The sequence below is a fragment of the Equus caballus genome, chromosome 3 (assembly GCF_041296265.1).
Source record: "Equus caballus isolate H_3958 breed thoroughbred chromosome 3, TB-T2T, whole genome shotgun sequence".
NCBI lineage: Eukaryota > Metazoa > Chordata > Mammalia > Perissodactyla > Equidae > Equus > Equus caballus.
The window spans coordinates 107,853,479-107,877,202 of NC_091686.1; the positions used below are offsets into that span (position 1 = coordinate 107,853,479).

Below are 23,724 nucleotides of genomic sequence, written 5' to 3' on the forward strand. Positions count from 1 at the left end.
TAGAAACATCAACAGTGTGGAGTTGTGTCTATTTTTGCCTGTGATCAAATTCTAAGGGGGATGGTTAGCACAGTTGTTTCTCTCCAGTTTCATCAACAGCCTGGAGATGTGAATAGTTGGAATTAGCCTGGCTGCTGCTTTGCCAGGCAAGTGCAACAGAGGGAGTGTTAGCAAGGTGATTTTAAGGAATAGACCAGCAAGCTGCTGTGGCTTGAATTCCTGTGGGTCAAGAGTCAGGTTTTTGTCTTTAAATTCAAGGTCTCACATTCCTCTCTAGCCTTATTTCCCAATGCTCAGCCCAAATTAGTTTTTCTTTCCATGCACGTTGAATGAGTTACTGTTATGTGGTAGGGACAGTGCTGAGTGCTAGGAGTTTAGGGACAAAATAAGAAGACATGATTCTTTCATCCAAAGAGTAGTCTTACACACAGATTCTCTGCTTAATCAAAGGGGTGCCGCCTCTCATGGTCAGGTTGGCAGTGTTACTCGGAAATATTGCAGAATTTGGGGCACACTTAGGCATTTGGTCCATGAATGCAAGTCTTAAGTTTTTCCAATGTGATGAGAAAGTCTCGCCTGACCCGGTCTCTGAATCCTGTTGTTTCTTGCCTGCCTGGAGTCCTGCAGCATCAGGAAGATAAGAGAAGTTGGTGGGTTTGGCAATATACCAGAAATCAAAATAGCAGAAACAAATAGAGGCAGGAGTGTTTGGGCACCCTTCCTCCAACCCACTTACAGCTTCTCTTCCCAGGGGCCTGTAAAGATGGTTTAAAAACAGAAGTATCAGCTGTTAGAAGTAACTCAGAAAAGACACACGGCAAAATTTCTTATAAGGGTATTTAATGACTTTGTTTTATCCAGTGGCTTCTCTGAAAGTAGATTTCTCTATTGGCTATATTCCTATGGAGGAATTGTTAAGTCCAGAGAATATAACTAGTTTACTTTGTGTCAACATTTTTCTCATAAACAGACAAGAATTAGGATATAGAGTTCTTTAAGTTTTTGTAGTTTTATTTATTTATTTATTTTTATTTATTTGTAGTTAGTTTTATTAACTCAGTTTTTTTTTTTTAAGATTTTATTTTTTTCCTTTTTCTCCCCAAAGCCCCCCGGTACATAGTTGTATATTCTCAGTTGTGGGTCCTTCTAGTTGTGGCATGTGGGACGCTGCTGCAGTGTGGTTTGATGAGCAGTGCCATGTCCGCGCCCAGGATTCGAACCAACGAAACACTGGGCCGCCTGCAGCGGAGCGCGCGAACTCAACCACTCGGCCACGGGGCCAGCCCCATTAACTCAGTTTTTTTAAATTTCTTTTTTGAGAAAGAGTAGCCCTGAGCTAACATCTGCCGCCAATCCTCCTCCTTTTTGCCGAGGAAGACTGGCCCTGAGCTAACATCCGTGCCCATCTTCCTCTGCTTTATATGTCGGATGCCTACCACAGCATGGCTTGCCAAGCGGTGCCATGTCCGCACCCAGGATCCAAACCGACAAACCCCAGGCCACCAAAGCAGAATGTGCACACTTAACCGCTGCACCACCGGGCTGGCCCCTCAGTTTTTTTTTTAAAGATTGGCCCTGAGCTAACATATGTTGCCAATCTTATTTTTTTTTGTTCTTCTTCCCAAAGCCCCCCAGTACATAGTTGTACATTCTAGTTGTAGGTCCTTTTGCTTCTGCTATGTGGGATGCCACCTCAGCATGGCTTGATGAACCGTGCTAGGTCCGAGCCCAGGATTCGAACCCATGAAAACCCTGGGCCACCGAAGTGGAGTGCGCAAACTTAACCACTCTGCCATGGGGCTGGCCCCGGTTAACTCAGTTTTTGCAAAGATTAGGAAGCTGTAGATGCACACTTGCTCGATGAATTTTTAATTGTTGCCTGACTAAATTTAATGAAATTTTAAGGCTTTTTGTATGGTTTAGCTTGCATTTATGTTCAAATGCAGACAATTTTAGTTTGAAGAGTGAGTTTGAAAAGCAATATATCTTCCAAGCTCAGTTTTTTTTTTTCCCCTTCACCACTAAACTTTTCAGAAATTTTGCCTGTCTGATCAAGGAGTCTCCTACGGTCAGAGTGGGGTGGAACGGGGAGGTAGAGTAGGCGACTCCCAGAAGGCACGTATCTGTCTTGGCCGCTTTTGGTACCATGCTGAGCACATTGCAGATGCTGGGTTTTTCATCTTTTCACCCAGGGAAGCATTTCTTGTCCTCAGATCCCTTCTGTTCAGGGCCTGAAGGGAACGAATGGAAGGTTTAAGGGATTGGTATAAAACTAATCCAGGACTACCCCCATTACCTCCCAACACCCCGGTCGCCTTTTTCCTCTTTGTCTGAAGCTGCGGGCCCAGGTTTGAATCTGCCTTCCCACAGAGAGCAGGGTCTGTGCGAAGACCAGAATGTGCTTTTGAGATCTGCGTTTCTCTAGCAGCGTTCTTGACTCGTGTCCTAGCTGTTTAACCCGCCTGCTTTTGCGGTCGTTCAGCGATAGTTATTCATTGCCTGCTCTGCTTGGAGACACAGGTGGCCTTGCGTGACTTCTCCTCTCTGGGTATGACTTTTTTAGGGGGAGGGTGCCTGTTAGACCAGTTTTACCCTAGTCTCCTAGGCTGGTATCCCTTTCTGGAACTCCGCCTCCTGCCTTCTAGCTACACAGTATCTGTCACACCTCTCCTTGGTTAGACTCCACCATCGGGCTCTTTTTGATTTAACCAGCAACTTCCTCTATTGCTGCCCTCTGCTAAGACAACAGGAGATAGCAGGAGGGTAACTGGTGGAGTTTTAGAAATTATTATAGGCACTGGGATTTCCAAAGGGAAATTTGCAAGACTGAGTTAGGAACAACTTTGCTAAAGGGACGATAGACCTTTTCAGTCATGACCATCTGCTGGGCACAAAACCTTTCCCCAACCTAGTATGTCTCTGATCTCCTGTAGCACATAATCACTTCCATTCTTTTTCTTTTCTTTTCTTTTTCTTTGTTGGTGAGGAAAGTAGCCCTGAGCTAACATGTCTTGCTAATCTTCCTCTTTTTGCTTGAGGAAGATTGTCCCTGGGCTAACATCTGTGCTGGTCTTCCTCTATTTTGTATGTGGGATGCCGCCACAACATGGCTTGATGAGCAGTGTGTAGGTCTGTGCCCAGGATCTGAACTGGAGAACCCCGGGGTGCCAAAGCGGAGCACACGAACTTAACCACTATGCAAGAAGCCAGCCTTCACTTCCATTCTTTATGGCAATTCTTTCCAAGAATTTTCATAGCATGACGTACATGGATAATGATGACGTTTATGTGGCACACTCAAGTGAAATGGTGAAGGATGCTCTAGGCCACAGTCCAGGCCCTGCATCCCAGCCCGAGGGGTGGAGGGGAGTAGTTATCTCCACCTTCCTGTAACCTGCTTGGTGAGTTTGCTGTCGATGTTTTCCACCTTGCATTGAATTAAAAGTTCAGATGCCCAGGCCACAGACCTCATGCTCTGATTTAAGGATGAGGCCTGGACGTTGGTATTTTTCAGAGCTCTACGATGATTCTGATGTCACCTGGGTTGAGAAGCTGTTGTCTAGTAGCCCACCAACCTGAAGCGTTAACCGTCATCACCAGCTGTCATTGGCTGCAACAAAAGAAGGTAGAAGACAGAGCAGAGGAACAAATTGAGGGCAGCTGCCTCACAGGGAGGGAGGGACTGTTCCACGTGGAGTAAAGACGGATGAAAATCAAGAGACATTTTTAGGACAGATAACTGAGCTTTAGCATAGGGCCTTATTGGTAGGAGACAAGAAAAATGATTTGTAAAGTGGAGAGTGACATGCTAAAGGTGTCTTTGTCATTGTCATGGAGTTAAGGACAGTAAGCTTTTAAATATGTGTTGTGGTGCTAAATGAATGAACTGAGAGTGTCTAGTAGCAGCAAGCGTTCACCCAAACCTGGACAAATTTGAGGGCCCGATGCTCGGGTGCAGCAGGCACCCAAACACGATGACCCCTGCCCTGGTGTGCCTTAAGTCCTTTATTTTAGTTTTAAAATAGAGACTTATTTCCTTTTTTTTAAAAGATTTTGTTTTTCCTTTTTCTCCCCAAAGCCCGCTGGTACATAGTTGTATATTTTTTAGTTGTGGGTCCTTCTAGTTGTGGCGTGTGGGACGCCGCCTCAGCATGGCCTGATGAGTGGTGCCATGTCCGTGCCCAGGATCTGAACCCCCTGAAACCCTGGGCCACTGAAGTGGAGCATGCAAACTTAATGCCCGGGCACGGGGCCGGCCCCGAGACTTTGTTCCTTTTGGTGGTCCCTTATTAGTATAAAATAATAGAAGAGTATAGAGAAACTGTGAGAGGCCCAATTTCCTAGGCATGTACTTGCTTTGGGAATTTTTTTTTTTGGTCTTCTGATAAGTAAAAACAGAAAAACCTTGTTTTAATTTGCGTTCTGATTATAAGTGAAGTTTAATATATTTGACATGTCTAAAACGGGTCATTTTGTATTTGGCCACCTTCTCTGTGCATTTTTATTTTCTAATAGTTTTTCCAGTTGACCCTCTTGAGACTTTTAGACACAACTCATCATCTGATAATATATTTCTTTCATTATTTTCTTGCTGCTTTGGCTGGGACTAAAAAGGCAGGACTGAGCATCCTTGTCATAGTCTTGACTTTTGATTGACAGGTGTGTTGGGCCAACCACAAGCAGAGATTTCCTTTGTCAGGGTGCATAACTTGGTTGCTAGGCTGTGAGCCTGAATCAACTCATATTTCTGGCATTTGCTGCTTGCTTTTAGCTCTTTATCAGTTCACATGACTGGCAGTCTTGGTTCTTAGTTTAAGTAAAATAAAAAACATCCATCTGTTGCCTTTTTTCCCTCCCATATTTTGCCTTCCTAATTTTAAATTACGTAATCTTTAAATTGCGCGTAATTTGAGATCTTTTGTTCCTGAGTAATCACCATTTGTGGGGGCAGGTCTGTTGAATTATATATTCCTTACAAAGAAGGCTCAATTGTCCATCACCTTTACAATCTACTTTTTAGAATTTTTATTCAACCCTTTTAGACAACAGTCATGAACATGAAGGAAATATTTCAGCAGGATTGCTAGCTCTCCTTGTGAAAGTGCTCATCCCGCCTGCTCGGGAATTGTGCTTGCGGCCAGGATGTCTCCCTAGAAGAGGAACAAGCATGCCCCCTACTGAGGCTGGGCAGAAGGAGGGGATGCTTGGGGTAATCTCAGCGCCCTAAATCAGCTCCCCAACCTCCCTCTCTCCCATCCTCCTCAACACAGGACGTAATGCACTGTATGTGATTGTGCAGTTGTGAATTAAATTTACTCCCTGTGTGAAGACATTTCTGAATTAGAATATATAGTTCCAAATGTGTGACCTGGCCCCATCGAGAATGTCAGTTCCATTGAGGTCAGAGACTCTGTTTTGCTCCCTCCTGTGACTGTAGCTCCTGGAATAGTGATAGGCATGTAACAGGCGCTTCTGTGATGGCCTCATATTGGGGCCGGATAGAAGGCAGGTTGTAAATGGTATTGGGGATGACACTTCAGTCTAAACTGTCCTTAGATTTAATTGAAGGAAGCTTAGAGCAGCCTTCAAGGTGCAACTGTAATACATTTTCTTTAATGGAGTTGTTAAACTTTTCTTTCTTTAAGCCTACTTGAATCTAAGTCTAATTAAATTGATTCATTTCCCATCAAGATAAGACTTAAAAGCATTCTTTGTTTTATTGTGCAATTCTTCCCACCTCTTCTTATGAAAGAGGCAAAGAGAAATTGACGAGTGGTGTTTTCACTCGAGGACCCTATTTAAGACAGATGTTCTTTCTATTAGATTAATCTTCTTCTTTTTTTATAAACCTGCCTTTTTGTTTGTTTGTTTTAAACAAGACCAAGCATAAACTCTCTCTTTATGGCCAAGACTCGATTAGAATTCTACAGTCTTTCGGATACCATGGAACTTGCAGTACATCTTGACAATGCTGGGTGACTCTTCCATTCCTTGTGACCATGTCCTACCTTGTGTTTGCTTGTATTTCCTCAGCTGTCATACTATTTGAAATTATTTATTTACAGTCCTTGCTCTCATACCAGATTGTGAACTCTTGATGCTCATACTTACCTCTCTATCCTCAGTGTCTAGCACAGAAGCACTCAGAAAATTTTGTATAAAGAAATTCCATTTCCCTCACAATTTTTTTTCTCAAGTAGGACCTGGGGAAGAATCTTGCATTATTCTTAACTTGGGATGAACCTATCATGGATAAGCTTGAGGCTCTTCAAAGCAGAAGACCCAGCTTACAAGGTCGAGGTTTAAACTCCCACTCTTCATTTGATAGTTAAAAATGCCCCACCCACCTCCTTTTCTTGATCCAATTCCCTCCTACCTCTTGAGAAACCATCACTTATCTTTCCTATGTTTTAATCTTTTTCCCCATTTATGATGTTTCTCCTCAGCATACGTAGCCATGTCCTTTTTCCTCTGTTAAAACAAAAACAAACCCCCTCCCCCACCAATACCCCCTTGTAGTACCATGTGGGAGTAGTTACTCTCCTTCCTTCACAGTTAAGCTTCTTGCAAAATAGCTGGAATCCATTGTCTTCCTTCCCTCTTTTTTCCACATCTTTCCATTGCTGTCTAGTTTCTGCACTGTGCCCTTCCTGAAATCTGCCTAGGTTCACCGCTACATGTGTCGTTGTCTTCTGGTCCTTCAGCTTGATAGTCACCCCATCTCTTATCACACTCACTTAATTGTTGGATGTCAGCAATTTCAAGGTTTGGACTCAGAAGCTCTTAGGAGGAAATGGCTAGCTTGGCCGCATGGTTTCCCTGCCGAGATAGACCCAGAAAGGACAGTACCTCCTAGGGGATGGCAGGCTTCTTGAGGTAAGGCTCTTGGGAATGGGTGTCATCCAGTCTGAACCTGCGAGATTATCTTGTCTACTTGAGAATATTGTGTACTAAAAGAACCCTAGTTAACTATTCTACTCTTGACTTGATTTTTCAGGGCTCATTGCTTGGGGGGGGGGGGGAACCCAAAACGTATTTGAATTTGTCCCTCAGAGATAAAGTTGAAAAACTTGTCTGTCAGCTTAGCTAGAAGTTAACAACCACAGACTGGGACCATGATGTGAGGACTTTGTCAGACTTTCCCTTTTTTAAACTTTGTAATATTCTCAGGTTCCTTTGTAGTGTTTCCATCCTTTCCCATTTTAGTGATTGTAAAACCTTTTAAATTGCCGGTGTCCTCTTGTCACTGTGTGCGGCAAAGATAAGAGGGGGAATTATGGAGACCTTCTACATTAATAAGTCTTAGTATGTCGAGTGAGAGTAGGTGGTGGCAGCTTTTAATTTAAATTTTTTTTAAAATTTCTTTTGAGGAAGATTAGCCCTGAGCTCACTACTGCCAATCCTCCTCTTTTTGCTGAGGAAGACTGGCCCTGAGCTAACATCCATGCCCATCTTCCTCTACTTTATATGTGGGACACCTGTCACAGCATGGCTTGCCACTCGGTGCCATGTTTGCACCGGGGATCCAAACCGGTGGACCCTGGGCCGCCGAAGCAGAACGTGTGCACTTAACTGCTGCACCACCGGGCCGGCCCCAGCTTTTAAGATTTTATTTTTCCTTCTTCTCCCCAAAGGCCCCTGGTGCGTTGTTGTATATTTTTAGTTGTGGGTCCTTTTGGTTGCGGCATGTGGGACGCCGCATCAGCTTGGCTTGATGAGTAGTGCTAGGTCTGCGCCCAGGATTTGAACCAGGGAAACCCTGGGCCGCCGAAGCGGAGCTGGCAAACCTAACCACTCAGCGACAGGGCCGGCCCTGATGGCAGCTTTTAAATGGAAAGGAAGGTGTAGAGAGCCCTAGGACCTGCCGTCAGTGAATAACAGCTCCCTTTGTGCCTGGAAAAGTATTTCTGGAAGGTGAACAGAACGTAGCTCATTAAGATTCTCTCTTGCTCTTTTTAATTTCTTTGATGTTCTGCTAGTCTACGAAACTATGTAAGCCTTCGTGGCTGTATTTTATTCCGAGTCTGAGTTTATTTCATCGATGCCTTTATTTTTCTGTTGGCATGTTGCAGGATAGGAAAGTCAATCCAAAGATCTCCGTCTTCTCCTTCTCATTTTCTCTTGCAAGAGAATGGGATTCAGAAGACGCTTCTTAGCCTTCTGATGAAGTTAATTTGATAGACCAGCTGCTTCTCGGTTTGAAGTAAACCTTCAAGGGTCCATGATTGAATTACATGGTTGAAAACTGTTTCTTTCTGATGCTAGTTTGACTTTCCCCTAAAATCAGTTTAGTAATTACATACCTGGAAAAACCATGACTAGAGAAAGTTCAGGTGTCTACAGAGGTCTTTGGCCTTTAGAACTAGCTTTATATATAAGCACTCTTAACTGATTTAAAAGTTCTAATGACAGCCAACATTCAGATATTTATCGTGTGCTAGGTACTGTGCCAAGTACTTCACATAGGACATCTCAATCATTAAAACAACTTTGTGAGGGTGGTGTTGTCCCCATCTTACAGGTTTGTCAACTAAGCATGGACAGGAAGTTGATCCTCTCGAGTTACACTTGAGACTTCTGGCCCAGGACTGTGACCTCTAGGCCTGTAATTCTCAGGATTGTTACGTCCATAAAAGTCACACACAATCTAAATGCCCACTTTGGCAGTGTAGGGTTGGGGGTAAATCTTTGTGAAACAAAAGATACAGGAGATTTGTTTACTTTGAACCATTTCCTTAGAGGTGGCTGACTGTTGGGAAAACAGTAACTGAGAGCTCTCACCTAGTACGGATTATGACGGGCAACTAACCATTGAAGGAAAGAATTTTGACATCCCGTTCTCCTATGATCAAGTGGTTGTGGGAATGACCCGGGGTAGTCTTACGTAGGACTGCAGTGTTGTATTATCAGTTATTAAGTAATCAGTCCTTTTCTTATCTGCGCTAGTGAGATGGAAAATTTTATCCTGGAGTAATAGATGACCCTATCTCAAACTTGGCTGCCATGTTAAGATGAAGGACATAACAACATCATAGGGAGGGTAGTTGCATTTTTCGTAGGTCTCCATCTGAAGTGAAAAGAATTTATAACCCTCTAAGTTACTTTTTAGGGAGGGTTTACATCTGCATGTTAAAACTGTGCTGGGTAAGCAGGGATCGGAATTCCTGTCCCTTCTTTGATAAAGGCGACCAGAAAGGAGGATACAGAGCAAACAGCAATGAGACGGAGTGTATCCGGGGCCTCGAGTTGGCTTTGCCGCCAAGTAGAATTGTGACCCTTAGCAAATTATAATTTTTCTGGCCCTCACTTTCCTGGATAGTAAAATGAGGTTTTGAACTAGATTATCCTTAAGGCTCTTTAGCTGCTAAAATTCTATGATTTTACATATCCCATCAAACCAAACCAAACCTGACAGGATTACTGAGATATTTTTAATAATCTGCAGACTTTGCATGCACATTTAATGGAGCTCAATTGTTTGACTAGGACTGATTCATGGCATTATAATAGTAAGTGCGTGCCGGGGCTGTTTTCTTGGGGGGCAGGTGTTGGATTGTTTAGTTCTTAGCCTCTGGCCTGCATGGTTCCTGAGCTTTGCCTGCCATTTCTTACCACTCTTAGCACTGATTGCCTGTCACTTACGGCTGAGACCTGCCCTCGTTCCTTAAGGCTAATCCCAACATTGGGACCTTGTGCTCACATTCTGTTAACTGGGTTTTTTTTTTTGTCCGAGTTCCTGTCTTTAAGATGTGAACACTTCACAAGCTCTCTTAGCGCTGAACTTTGGTTGTCTCTTTGCATATCCCTATTCCTTCCTCTGTCACAGGAATATAGATTTTTAAACCTCAACAAGGTTTTAAAGCTCAGCGAGTTGACCAGTGTGCTCGTCTGAATTTCTGAGTACCAAAGGAATGTACAGGGTGTCTGTAGTTCGGAACGTAGACTTTTTTTTTTTTAGCATAGTGAAGATGCCCTTCATGACTTCGTACACACACACCCCCCGCCCCCTTTTCCTTTTATTTCCAGACTTTATACACACAGACACGTGTATTTTTTCCTTTTATTTTCAGACTTTATGGACATCCTGCAGATTCTGTATCACATGATTATTTTTCTTGCCTACATGCTCCCCCACCCTTTATAGCTTTGCCTGTATTACCACATATTTAGGATGAATCCTTCGATGTCAGTGTTCTGGCGGATTCTCTTTCACAGAGGTTCCTTGTTGACCCTCTGCACTTAGCTCAGTCCCTCTAAGTGGACAGGCCAGTTTCTGGTCATGATCCCTCCACCAGTTTTAAAAGGACATTTGGGCTCGAGGTTGCCTATGGTGTAGCTTCTGTATTAGAATCAACATGGTGAGCAGATTTCTTGAATGTCTGCACCGGTGAGTTGCGAGTAACCATCAGGAGTCTTGTGAAAGCCTCGCAGGGAAGTGCTGGGACTAGCTCATGATCTGCAGCTGACTTGGGACAGGGGGACGGGGTGGGTGTGTGGCACATGTGCCACTGTTTGCCAATGGCCCTGGAAGCCAAAACTCTAAGGACTAGATTGCTTCTTTGGTTTTATAATGTTCGGATCATGTGGCTTTCTGTACATATCAGAGCTCTTCACTATTTGAGACAGTTTCAACAGCTACTTTAAAGGAGTGGCTCAACCATCAAAACTTACAGAAGGTCTCGAGAGATTTCTTACCCATAGAATTATTTAGATTCTGTACTTGGTAGTAAGCTCTACCCTCGTCAAAAATACTGATTTCTCTCCTCAGTCATACTTTCCAAAGTGTGTTCTCCAAGTATCTTAATAGAGAATGGTTCCCAGCATTGGACCAGCTGCCTAAGGATTGTTGGGAGATTATATTGGGGAAAAATTCTGGCTCCTACATATTAAGAACGCCTACAAATTAGTCAGAAAAGACAGATGATACATTGGAAATACGGGCCAGTAATGAGAGGTAATGTTTGTAGAGTGTGCCAGATCCTGTCCTAAGTGTTTTAAGTGTTGTCTTAATTAATTCTCACAGTTGCCGAATGAGGTCATCATTATTATGATCCCTCTTTTGTGCCCGAGGAAGTGAGGCATAGAAGCTTATTAATTTCCCTGATGTCACCCAGGCAGCGAGTGATGGAACCAGGATCTGAGCTAGGTTATTTGACTCCAGAGCTCATACTTACATAAAAGCAGTGTGTTGTAATGGTCAAAGGACATTTCCAGACCTTCACAGGAAGGGAACACAAATTCAAGGTGAGAAATGCAAATTAAAATTGTGAGGTACCACTTTGCACTAACCAGATTCGAGTGTGACTTTGGCAAGTATACGTCATAGGTGCTGTGCATACTAACATTATAGGGTACATAATATCTTTTTTAATAATGTTTAGCAGCTTTTGATATTATTGCTTAAATTGATTATATTATTGGTGTTTGCAAAATGATGATACTCTAATTTAATCATTCCTTATTCACTTTTTAGCTTGAATACTTCTAGAAATTTCCCCCTGATCAATTACTTGGTTTCCTTGGGGTCACTTTGTCCAGGGAGAACAGGATTAGTCTTTATCCATTTTCAGAATTAATGAGTTGGTTCCTTTTCTATATGGTTTTACCTTTGACTAACATAAAAACATTATCTACTTAAAAAATAAGTAGGAACAGTCCTTTAAATTGAAATGAAACAAACACCTACACAGAGATTTATTTAGAATTTAGTATTTTGACTGTATAACTAATTGTTTAGTGTTCTAACAAAACTAAAAAAAAAACGTTTTAAACTTCACGCAGTTTATTTTCAGTAAATTTAGTAGTTTTGTTTAGGGTAATGTTTGTAGTCATTTTCTTTATTGTAGGATATAGCATATGTTATTCAAGAGGTTCTCAAACTTGGAAGCACATCAGAATCCTCTGAAGGGCTTGTTAAAACAGACTGCTCGCCCTCTCCCAGAGTCTTAACTCAGTAGATCTGGGGTGGTGCCTGAAAATTGGCATTTCTAATTCCTAGGCGATATGGATACTACTGGTCCCAGGACCCCATTTGGAAATGCACTGAATTATACAAATGATGTTAGGAATGAAGAGAATGTATGCAATTATATAATCAAAGTGCTTGAGTGAAAACACTAATGCTAGAATTGAAACTATCAATATGAACTCATGCTTTAAAAATATATGCAATGGAATATTATTCAGCCAGAAAGAAGAATGAAATTCTGGCACATATTACAACATGGATGAATCTTGAAGACAGTATGCCAGGTGCAATAAGCCAGACTCCAAAGAACACATATTGTATGATTCTGCTGATATGAGATGCCTAGATAGGTCCATTTATAGAGACAGAAAGTAGAATCAAGGTTACCAGGGGCTGGGAAGGGGGGAAATGGGGACTTATTATTTAATTGGTACAAAATTTCTGTCTGGAAGGATGCAAAAGTTCCGGAAATGGATAGTGGTGATGGCTGCACAACATTGTGAGTGTATTTAATGCTGCTGAATTGTAGACTTAAAAATGGTTAAAATGGTAAATTTTATGTTACATATTTTTTGCCACAATAAAAAAATACATATTATCACCCACTTTCCAATGCATTCTTTCTAGTTTTGTTCACTGAAAATTTCCTTAGAAGTGGTGTCATCTATTTGTGTTGGGTTACCCCTAGTGCCTAGATCGTGGCCTTTAACACTGTTTCCTTTGGATAGAAACCAAAGCTCCCTAGAGAAATAAACAAAATTCAGGGAAGATACAGAGTGAAACTGGAAAATCTTAGTGACTTTAAAAAAAACAAACTAAGGAAGCTTTTAAAGACCAATGGGGTTATTGAGATCAGCTGGAAGGGACTCCCAAAGTTGTGACATCAGAAGTTGTGTGGTGGATCAAAACACATGGAAACAGTAATGACACTCAAGTTGAAAAAGTACTTATTTGTCACCATTTGAGGTCATTGTTAAAATGACTCCTGGGGCCGGCCCTGTGGCCGAGTGATTAAGTTTGCTGCTTGGTGGCCCAGGGTTTCACTGGTTCAGATCCTGGGTATGGACGTGGCACCGCTCATCAGGCCACGCTGAGGCGGTGTCCCATATGCCACAACTAGAAGGACCCATAACTAAAATATACAACTGTGTACTGGGAGGCTTTGAGGAGAAGAGGAGGAAAAAAAATTGTTAGCTCAGGTGCCAATCTTTAAAAAAAAAAGACTCCTTACTTTGAAAATTGATAAATAAAGGAAAAGCATTAGATATTTTGCCTTCCTAGTAGGGACTGTATTTTATAGTGACCAAATAGTCCTAATTATGATGAAAAGCTCTGATTTACTGCAGAATGCTGCTGCTGAATGTGGAAGGCATGATAGAATCAGAAAAACATTGACTCACAAACTCTTGTGAAATTATTTATTCAAGTAGAGATTAAAACCATGAGATGAATGGTAGGGTAACTGGTCATTAGATGAGTGTGAAAATATTAAAATAAATTGCTTACTTATTGATAGAGGAAATCACGACCCTACAGTGCAGAGACCAGACTGTCCTAATACAGTGATGAGTCTTGCCATCACTAAGGATGGGCCACTTGATGTGCCTTCCGCCATGATTGCAACCTCAAGTATACAGCATCTCCTGTGCTGTTTTCTGCTTAACTGAAATCCATCTTTAGGCCAGGGGTCCTTATCAAGGCATCTAAGGTCTAAGGGTTCTGTGGTTAGAATATAGAGGTCCGTGGACTTAGGAGAATAAAAATCTGTCATTTAACCTCTAATTGAAGTTCAGCAGTTCCTTCAATTTACAAATGTTGACAACGCTACTGTAAAAATAGCAGCACCTATGACTTTATTATCAGTAGAAATCAGATCTTTTTGTGTGACGTCCCATTTTTAGATGATTGAAATATTTATGCTCACTACTATTTCAAAATTACAGTCGTTATGAGATCTACTGCCAGACTTGTTAATATGGTAATAAGGAAACAGATCTATAATTACATCAAATTTTGAAAATATTTTGATTACATATTTTATTTTATACATTATAAAAGGTTATGCTCAGAAGAGGTCTTTATATTTCACCAGAATGCCATAGTAGTCTGGGGTGCAAAAAGGTTGGGAACCCTCATTTTGGTTCTGATGCCAGTCTGTAGGAAATGGGGTGGGGGGTGGGCAGAGGAACTGTCAAAACAGCGCCACAAAGAATCTCCCAGACTGTTCAGTATTTGTTTCCCAACAAAAAAGGGGTGTTGGTCTGTGCCATCCTGTCGCAAGGGACGTAATCAAGATACTGTGTAGTTTTGGATGCTGGTTTGGACAAACCATCTGTAAAAGATTTTTTTTTAAAGATAATTAGAAATTTGATTATAGCTTTGGTGTTAGATGAAAATATAGTGAAGTGGAGAGGTGGAGCTCCATAGCTGAAAAAAGCTGGTAACAAAATGCTATGTATATGTGTGTACAGAAGACACACTTGTAAGTATGTGTGGATGACAACAATTGGGAATGAGATTTATTAAGCTGGTAATCTCTAGGTAGTGGTATATAATTTTATTTCCTCATTTTTGCTAGTCTGTATTTTCTAATTTGTTATAGTGTATACCCACTGCTACCATATTAAAATTCATTAAAAAAAGCCATCTTTTCGGTGAGAATGTCGTTTACCACACTCTTTAAAATGGTAACTCCACCCCAGCTACATCTCAGTATCCCTGTTTCTTGTGTTATTTTCCCAGAAGAACTTTTCACCAGCTGCCATATTCCCCGTATTCCCCGTTTTGCATATTTTGTCTACCCCCAGCTGCCAGTATGTAACCTCCCAGAGGGCAGGGCTTTTCTTGTTCTCCGTTTTCCCCAGCATCTTGAACGCTATCAGTCACACTCCATAAATCTTTCTAGTTGAATACATGAATGAATAATATCCAGTGTATATGTATATTGAATTATTTGATGAAAACTGGATCTCAGTCAAGTTTGAAAATCACTGCTGAACTTTATTAGAAGCTCCAGCTGGGCTTAGAGTCATACACCTGATGGGTTTCTGTTGCTTCAAATCTGCCCGTTTCTGCTTTTCTCTTTTTTAATGAAACTAGTCTCAAGGAAATAAGAGGGAACTAAAGGGCTGGATGGGGTAACCTTTCTTTTTTAATGTGCCTTTTCATGTGAGGCTAATTCTGCATTCCTACATTCCCTCTCCAGACACGGAATGCGTTCTCCAGTGTTATTTCGAAGCTGTCACGTGGGAAATGCTTTGGAGGGAATCTATGTATTGGAGTTTCTTAGCTGTTTTACTTCCAAACTGCATTCCCAATAACAAGGATCAACAAACTACGGCCCACTGGTGGCCACATCTGGGCTGCCACCTGTTTTTCTACAGCCTGTGAGCTAAGAATGGCTTTTTACATTTGCAGTTGATTTCATGATTGGGAACCCCAATTAAGTGAAGTGTCAACAAAAAAAAATCCATTCTTCTTATTAGTTGGCCAGTATGTTAAAAAAGTATTCTGACGCTTGTTAAAGCAGTAAGGAAGACTTTATTCAAGTCTGTTGTGATAGATGTAAGACTATTGCAATATGTGGCAGGAGGTTAGGCTCAATTCCTAATACGACAAAAACAAGTGGGGATTTACAGCCAAGACGCAGGTTGTGGGGAATCAGTGGATGGACAGTTGCTAAGAGGAGACCTCAAGGGTAGGGGTGGGGGGGTTTTTGCTGAACGTGGGACAGGATGATGAGACATCACCTGGGGAATGGTGGGAGATGAATTTGATCAGACATTGAACGGGGATCAGATATCAAGGATGGGAGGATTCTCTCTAAACTTACTTAGCAGAGTTCTTGCTAAAACTGGACTCTGCAAGGACAGACGTGGAAGCCCGAGGTTGAGGTCTAGTTGAGAAGAGGGCTCAGAGGACCCTCACTGAGGTCTGGTCAAGGAGTGAGTCTTTGTCAAGCGTTACAAAGAAATTATCCTCAATTATTATTGTACTTTGAGTTTTGTCAAAAAATTGTGGGAATGTGTTTTCTCTCTCGTTGTAAGTACCAACCTAACATCCTTAATTTTGCCTCTTAGCCAACAAAGCCTAAAATGTTTACTATTTGGCACTTTACAGAAAAAGTTTGTTGACCTCTGCTCTAGAGTTTTAGAACTTGTCTCGTGAATTTTATCAGCCTTACATTTAAACAAAATTTATGATTGAGATCTGGACCTTGTGCTCATGGCTCTCAGTACTGCCTACAGGCAGAAAGGACTTCTCTACTGTAGCCTACACTGTTTTCCATTTTTTTTCCTGCATGTTTTCAGCAAGACCTCCAGAGTGTCTGTCTGCCTGTGTGTGTGTGTCTCTGACTGCCTGTTATACTGATCCCCCGCCCCTTCATTAATTCAGGTGCATCCCCACCACTGGTGTCCAGGTTCTCTGCAGCCAGTTCCACCTGAGCTGGGGAACCACTCACCCCGTGCCTGGACCTCTGACCTGCAGAACTGTGTGCCAATAAATGAGTGTTGATTTAAAGCACTCAGTTTGCAGTAATTTGTTGTGCAGCAATAGATAACTAATATAGACCTTTGAGAGGTTATCTCCGTTTAAAAGGATTTTCCCCTTCCATGTCTGCCCTTTGAATTTCTTCTATTTTTTTAACAACATAGTTCAGAAACATTTCCCCTAATCATTCAAATGATTAGTAACATTTAAACTCTGTTCTTTTTCCATAAGTTATGCATCCCTCTTGTAGTATTTCTCACTAAATTCGTGTGTGATGTTAGTCCTTGAGGTCTATTTCTGTATACTTAGTTATACTTAGTCACTCCTAGCACACAGTAGGTGTTCAGATATATTCTCAGTTGATGAGTAGTAGGTCCATCATCAAGAGCTTCAGCTTAAAAATCGATACACTCAGAATCCTAGAAGAAGCTCAGTATGGCCCACTAGAAAACTCTCCATTTGATTAAAATGCCAAATAAATTTTTATTGTATTCATAAATATTAAGGTCCAGTGTTCTTTATGATGTACAGACACCTTGAAAAATGAGCTCCCTTTTCTTTGGAGCTGATGTGTTCATAAGATGAAGTGCTATTTAACAAACAGTTTTTCATTTTTAGGCATTTTTGAAAGATACCTAGTCCAGCATAAAAAGTGCTTTAGTTTTTCTTAACCAAATGCTGTTTAATTTCAGATAAATGTACTGTTTAATGCTAACAGAAAAATAGATTATTTCCTCTTAATTTATGAAACTTCAATTCTTTCAGAATAAAGAATCTGAAATAATTATAACAAAAAACAATCCTTAAAAAGGAAAGTCAAGTCTTTGATAAAAATGCCTGGAAACTTGAAAGGTTAACGAACCATTTGAGTAATTAAAAGATGACCATGTGTTCAGGTTGACACACTTGTTGTCTTAGTGTAATTGTGAAAGGCACCTTCTTTTGTTCTTAGGAGTCTGATGACAGATTATATTGTCACCCTGTAATTGTATGTTAACTGTTGATATCTTTGACTTGCTGTCTCATTTGAAATAATCATTCACCTTGCAGAGATTGAAGTTGAAATTTCTGTTGTGTACAGCTTGAAGAAGACAAAGCTCAGTTGTGCATTGCTTAATGATGGGGATCCGTTCTGAGAAATGAGTTGATAGGCGATTTCATCATAGTGCAAACATCACAGAGTGTACTTACACAAGCCTACATGGTATAGCCTGTTACACATCTAGGCTGTGTGGTACTGATCTTATGGGATCACTATGGCCTACGCAGTCTCTCGTCGACTGAAACGTCATTATGTGGTGCGTGACTGTGTGCTGAACTCTCCCTCAGTTCATGAACCCCACAGAAAAGATATTAAAACCAAATAATAGAAACACCCACGTTTTCATGTCTCTTTGAAAACTTAGAGGATCTTTTTGTATCGCAGAATTCAGAAATTTTACCAGAATATGCCTAGATGTATATCTTCTTTTTTCCACTGGTTTGCCTGGCATATGGTTAGTCTTTACGAGTCTTTCTTCAAACTGGAGACATCTCCTTTTCTTTTTTTTTGGTTTATGTACAAATCTTTATTTCACATTATTCTCTTTTACTTAGGTAAAATATGCATATTTGTCATTTTAACTATTTGTAAGTGCACAATTCAGTGGCATTAAAGACATTCACAGTGTTGCGTAAACATCATCACTGTCTCTACCCCAAACCTTTCATCATCCCCAGCATACACTCTGTTCCCATTGAAGAGTGACTCCCCGTTCCCTCCTCCCCCAGCCCCTGGAAACCTCGCATCTGCTTTCACTGGAGACATTTCCTTTTATTTCTTTAATTTTGCCCCCCTGAAGCTCCTGTATTTTCATATACTTCAGTCTTCTTCATGATTTGCTTCCTAGTCATGACTGTCATTATTTACTGAATTTAAAAAGTCAAGTCATGTTTTTCCAAAGAATTTTAATTTTATATGCTGTTATCACATCTCCTAGGTTGTCTCCTCTCCATCTCTCCTTCCCTCCGTCTCCCTCCTTATTTATTTTTGTGTAGTATTACCTACCTTATGTTCCCTCTCATAGTTCCGTGTCATTAGAAGCAGACTTCTGGATTGTTCCCTCGTTCACTCTGGCTCTGGCTTCTCCAAAGTGGTCACGGTTTCCTTGGTCTCTCCATGGTCCGCTTCACGGTTGCGTTCAGGTCAAACCCCTTGCTGCTCTGGGGGCCTGGTGAGCTTGCGCGCGCTGGGAGCGTCAGCCGTGGGCTAGTAGGGCCCATCCGGGGAGTTAAGTGATGTCGGATCCCTGTGCCCTAAAATTGAGTTAATTGGGGGGTGTATATGTGTGTAGGCTTTGGCATTCTTTTTAAAGCTCCTTAAATGATTTTGATATGTAGCAGAGTTGGGAACCAGTGCTGTACACCAGGAGTGAGCAAACTGTTTCTGTAAAGGCCTGGATACTAAATATTTTAGGTATGCAGCCCATCCAGTCTCTGTTGTAACTACTCAGTTCGCCACAAGAGCTCACAAATGAGTGAATGTGGCTGTGTACCAACAAAACTTTGTGTATAATAATAGTTTGTGCGACAGAGTTTGCTGACCCCTGCTCTAAACAAATCAGCACAATAATTATCCCCATTTATGGATTCCAGCACTGAAGGTCAGAGAGGGGATCTCTTGACAGTTTATAATACTGAGAAGACCCAGGCATCCTGCCCCACAGCCTCTGCTTTCAGCTACCACACTTTGAGTTCCCAGGCTGCTAACCAGTGACGCTCAGCTTTCTGCACAGTGGGTTTGACAGGCCATTGCGTTGTTACCACGTAGAGTTTCTGAGTGTTTTGCTCACCAGTAGATACTTACGAATGGAAACCTCTAGGTCTCAACTTTACCATTTTCTAGTTGTGATGTTGTCCAGCTGCTTGGACCCTACCAAGTTGTGGTAAGGGCCTGCCTTAAGTGCTATGTCACACATTCACCAAAGCCCTATATTTTCTTTTAGAAATGCCCAGGATGCCTTACAGATAAGGCATTGAGTGACTGAGAGGTTGAGGAACTCGTCCAAAGTCTTGAAGCCACATCCTGGAGTTACGATTCAAATTCAGGTCTTTCGTAATCCGGAATCTACCCTCTGATATTGTATCTCATGCTCAGTAATTATTGGGGCAGGGCAGAGACTAGAAAAGTGACCTCAAACAAACAATTGGTAAGAATTACCAGGTCAGAGGACAGAACCACACCTTCCTGCCAGCAGGCCCAGCGTCTAACTCCCTTGCTTTGCATTCGGCAGTTGGAGGTTGGAGCAGGATGACTGTGGCACTTAAGAATGGGTGTGCTCAGCGACACCTGACTGTTTTACAGGGAACCTGGGGCTTTAACTTCGGTTGACGTATCAGGTTTTCTGTTTTAACAGGCACCTTGTGATTAGAAGTAATCACTCTGTTAAGTGAAAAGGTGGTTGAGATATTTCTGTGGGTTTTGGCGAATTTGCAAAGGGAAATGTTAGCCTCCCTGCATGAAGGGGGCGGGGGATGGGCTGGAAACAAGCCTGCCCCCGAATCTTTTAGCATCCAGAGAGAAGGCTGGAGAGGAAGGAGACCTCTACTTTTAGGAAAAGAACCCCTTACGACTGACCTCCTAAGTGGATGTACATTGCATCACACTTGTCTACTTTTTGCTCCTTTGCTTGCAAAATTCTGTTGAAAATGATAGAAGAACATAAAAACACAAAAATATGAACAGACCCATAACTAAATGGGGCTGAAGAATGGGAAAGGTCCAGAAGCATTGAGAATGTTGTGGAATAAATAAAACAGGTGGGATCAGGTTGATGGTGAAACTACACAGGACAGGAACTTACAACCCAATAGAGACTAAAGAGGGAATAACTAGAAAAATGAATTTTCTTAACAGGATCTTGGAAGATGCCCAAGAATCAAAACTATAGGGAGTGGCAAAAGTGGGTAAGGAGAGAGCTTGGCCAGGAATTAATGACCCTGAAACAGCTGTTCTGGTTCCGCTTTCAGTGAGTTTGGCTCAGAGGGCTTGGTGCTACAGGGTTTGCCTCTGGGAGAAAGCTGGTTAGCTTAGTTTTAAACAAACTGGGAGACTTGCCAAGGCAGAATACCAGTGGGTGACTGTAGCCAGAAAGTGAAGTTGTCGGGGACACCAGGTTTGTTTTGTGTCCCCACTTTCCAAGGATGTGAGTCTTCTGAACCTTGAAATAAAGGCGCTTTTGTTCCCATCTCCCTTTCTTATCTGTTCACCATTATTTTTATGTGTGAGGATCCTCTGCAGTAAGGACTCCTCATCAGTCCACACCCCCATTTGTAAATATGAACAAGCAACCAAAGATCATCAGACATTTGGCAGGAAATCACAGAATGATTGAAGAAAAGTTAATACAGGAAATTTGATTCCTAGTCTCAGAGGCAAGAGAACAGCAAACCCATAAAGCCACAACGTCCATGGGAAAGGAACTGTTGGAGAAAAGGAGTTCTGAGAAGTTTGCAGTGAGATTGAAATGTTAGAATGGGGGTTTGGGGCAGTAGGTGGGCTCAGGTGCACAATGGGAACCACTGGGGACTTAGAAAACTAGTGGGCTGGAAAATTGAGCAGAGGATTTCTTCCAAATTTCAAAGCAAAAGGTTTAAGATGAGAATTATGAAGCAGAATTAAGGGATGTGGAGCATAGGTCTAAGAGAGGTGGTATCCAGAGGAGAAGGAAAAAGCAGCCTGTGTTTCTTTGGTTCTAAGATGCCGTCAGCAGTCAGATGTCTGTTTCCAAACAGCGTTTCAGTGCGGGAGCTGAGAGACAGTGGGTTTCTGTAAAAGTGTCTATTTCTTTTCACACACCGTGAAATACCACTTCTTCAGCACTTCGTTCAAATACCACTCCAGCCTCTCGTTAGACTTCTTCTGAATCACTTGACCATTCTTGTTATGCATGGTGTCATTTGAACACAAAGCTTTTTACGCTTTATTTGAAAATAATTTCAAACTTGCATGAATGTTAAGAGAATAATGGGTAGAACCCTCCTAGGTTTTTTACCCAGACTTACCAGATTTTGCTATTGATAGCGTTTTCCCCCTTTTTCAGTTTTTTCTTCCTATGTCTCTATGATAAATATATTTTAAATCATTTGACAGTATGATGCATATGCCATAACCCACTGAGCTTTTTTTTATAAAAGTGATCTTGAGTTTTTCTTTTGCGTCTTTAGTTTTGATAATACAATTTAGATATCTATGAAGAATATTAGGGTTTTGTTTGTACCTTTTACTTGGTTAATTTTACAAGTTTTTTGTTTTTCTTCCAAATATAATTTAATCATGTATTACGGGAGTTTAACTGCTTCCCTTATAAATGAACTGGCAGCTTAAGAGAGATGTGAGCTGCTTGAGTGATGGTTCTCCATGACATGTGAATGGATCCTACCAGCCTCTCCTGAAGGTTAACTTCTGAGAGATTTAACATTTCTACTGCCTTTAATTACGCTGACTGCCATATGATATGCAATCTTCTATTACGCAACTTTTTATTTCAGTGCCGTATCATAGTGAAACCTTCATGTATAAACATTAAGCCATAATTAAGGATCCAGACTTAAAATTCAACCACGGTTTGTGTATGTGCCAACAATGACAACCACTGTTAACTTCATGACCTATTCCTTTTCCTAGCAGCTGGAAATTTCTTTTTTTTTCTTTTTTTAAAATTTTAAAGATTTTCTTTTTTTCCTTTTTCTCCCCAAAGCCCCCCGGTACATAGTTGTATATTCTTCATTGTGGGTCCTTCTAGTTGTGGCATGTGGACGCTGCCTCAGCGTGGTTTGATGAGCAGTGCAATGTCCACGCCCAGGATTCGAACCAACGAAACACTGGGCCACCTGCAGCGGAGCACGAACTTAACCACTCGGCCACGGGGCCAGCCCTGGAAATTTCTTTTGATAGCAGTTTTAAGGTGGTCCTAATTTTGAAAGAGTTAAAATGTGGGGGAAAAGTATCTTAGGACACTTTCATTGCAATATTAAAAGAAGAAATCTAGAAGTTTTGGTAGAATTTTTGATTTCCCACCCCCGCCCCCCCAAAAAAATTTCCATAAGCCTCAGAGAGAAGAAGGAATGAGAGCGGGACTGAGATATGTGCTTCTCATCTGTGTTGCTGGATGCCTGTACATTATAGAAGCTGTGTCCTTAATTCCTGAGTAAGGGATCTTTGAACACAGAACCTTAAACCCAGCCACATTTTTATTTCATTCATTTATTGAACTGATATCGTGGGCCTCTTGTCAGCTGGCTCCTCTGGGAAGCACTGGCCAGGGTGGGGTTAGAAGTGCAAGATGTTCATGGGGGGAAATAACTATGAAAAATAAAGGGAGACAAAGCAGTTGTGGGCATGGGAAGCCTTCAGACGGGGGTGCAGGTCTAGGATCTGTGAAAGGAGAGGGGCAAGGAAGGACGATTGGGTGGGACAGGCCTCAGACACAGTGCAGCAACGAGAAAGTCTCGACCAGGCCAACAGGAAGCTCTGGTGCAGAGATTGACCACTGGGGAGCCTGTCCTGGCCAGGAATGGAGGGCCCTCTTAGCGCTGCTGTCCTTAGCCCTTGGCTGGCATTGCCTGCACAGTCGGTGGGCTCTGCTTGGAAACTGAGGGGGATCCTCTAGGCAGCTGCTGTTGGAGGCTGTCAGCTGACAGCTCTCCTGTGCAAGTTCTCTCGTGAAGGGAGATCCCAGTAGCACGCCTCCCTAGCTGCCCGAGTCACTGATGTGTCATACATTGGTTGAGTCTTAACTCAGCCACTTGGTCTGAGTGTGAACCTGGGCAAGTTACCTTGACTTGCAAAATTTTGTTACTGTTTTGGAGAAAATAATGGTACTGATATCATAGGGTTCTCGTGAGGAATGACTGAGTATGTCCTCATAGAGAAGAGTGGCAGGCACAATGGAATCCCTCAGATGGTCACCATTATGTTCTTTTTTGTGGGGATGTGATGATGGTCAAGTTGGAAAAGATCTGTATACTTTACGGGTTTTCCCTTGTCATGGGAGACATGGTAAATACCCAAATACCTGAACAGAGTAATTTCAGATGATCAGTGCTGTTAAAACAAGATGATGTGACAGAAGGAGGGCAAAACATTTTTTGACACATAAGAACTAAAGTATACCATCCACCATCCAGCACTTTTTCTGCAGGAATGAATGAATGCATCTACTTAAGAGGAGGACACATTGGTGAACAAACTAATAAATACTTAGGACAAAATGAAGGTAATTGCT

General features: G+C 41.8%; 1 protein-coding gene across 2 annotated transcripts in view; it reads left to right on the plus strand.

Annotated features, from left to right (window-relative positions):
* Positions 1-23,724, plus strand: part of ADGRA3 (adhesion G protein-coupled receptor A3) — a 122,066-nt gene that overhangs the window by 5,032 nt on the left and 93,310 nt on the right. Inside the window, exon 1 of one of the 2 annotated variants that reach the window (XM_070262542.1) lies at positions 23,323-23,715. The exons of the other annotated variant lie outside the window; for it this stretch is intronic. The gene's annotated coding sequence lies outside the window, so the exon portion shown is untranslated. Of the gene's footprint in view, positions 1-23,322; positions 23,716-23,724 lie in introns of those variants that run through there. 2 annotated transcript variants of the gene reach the window in all.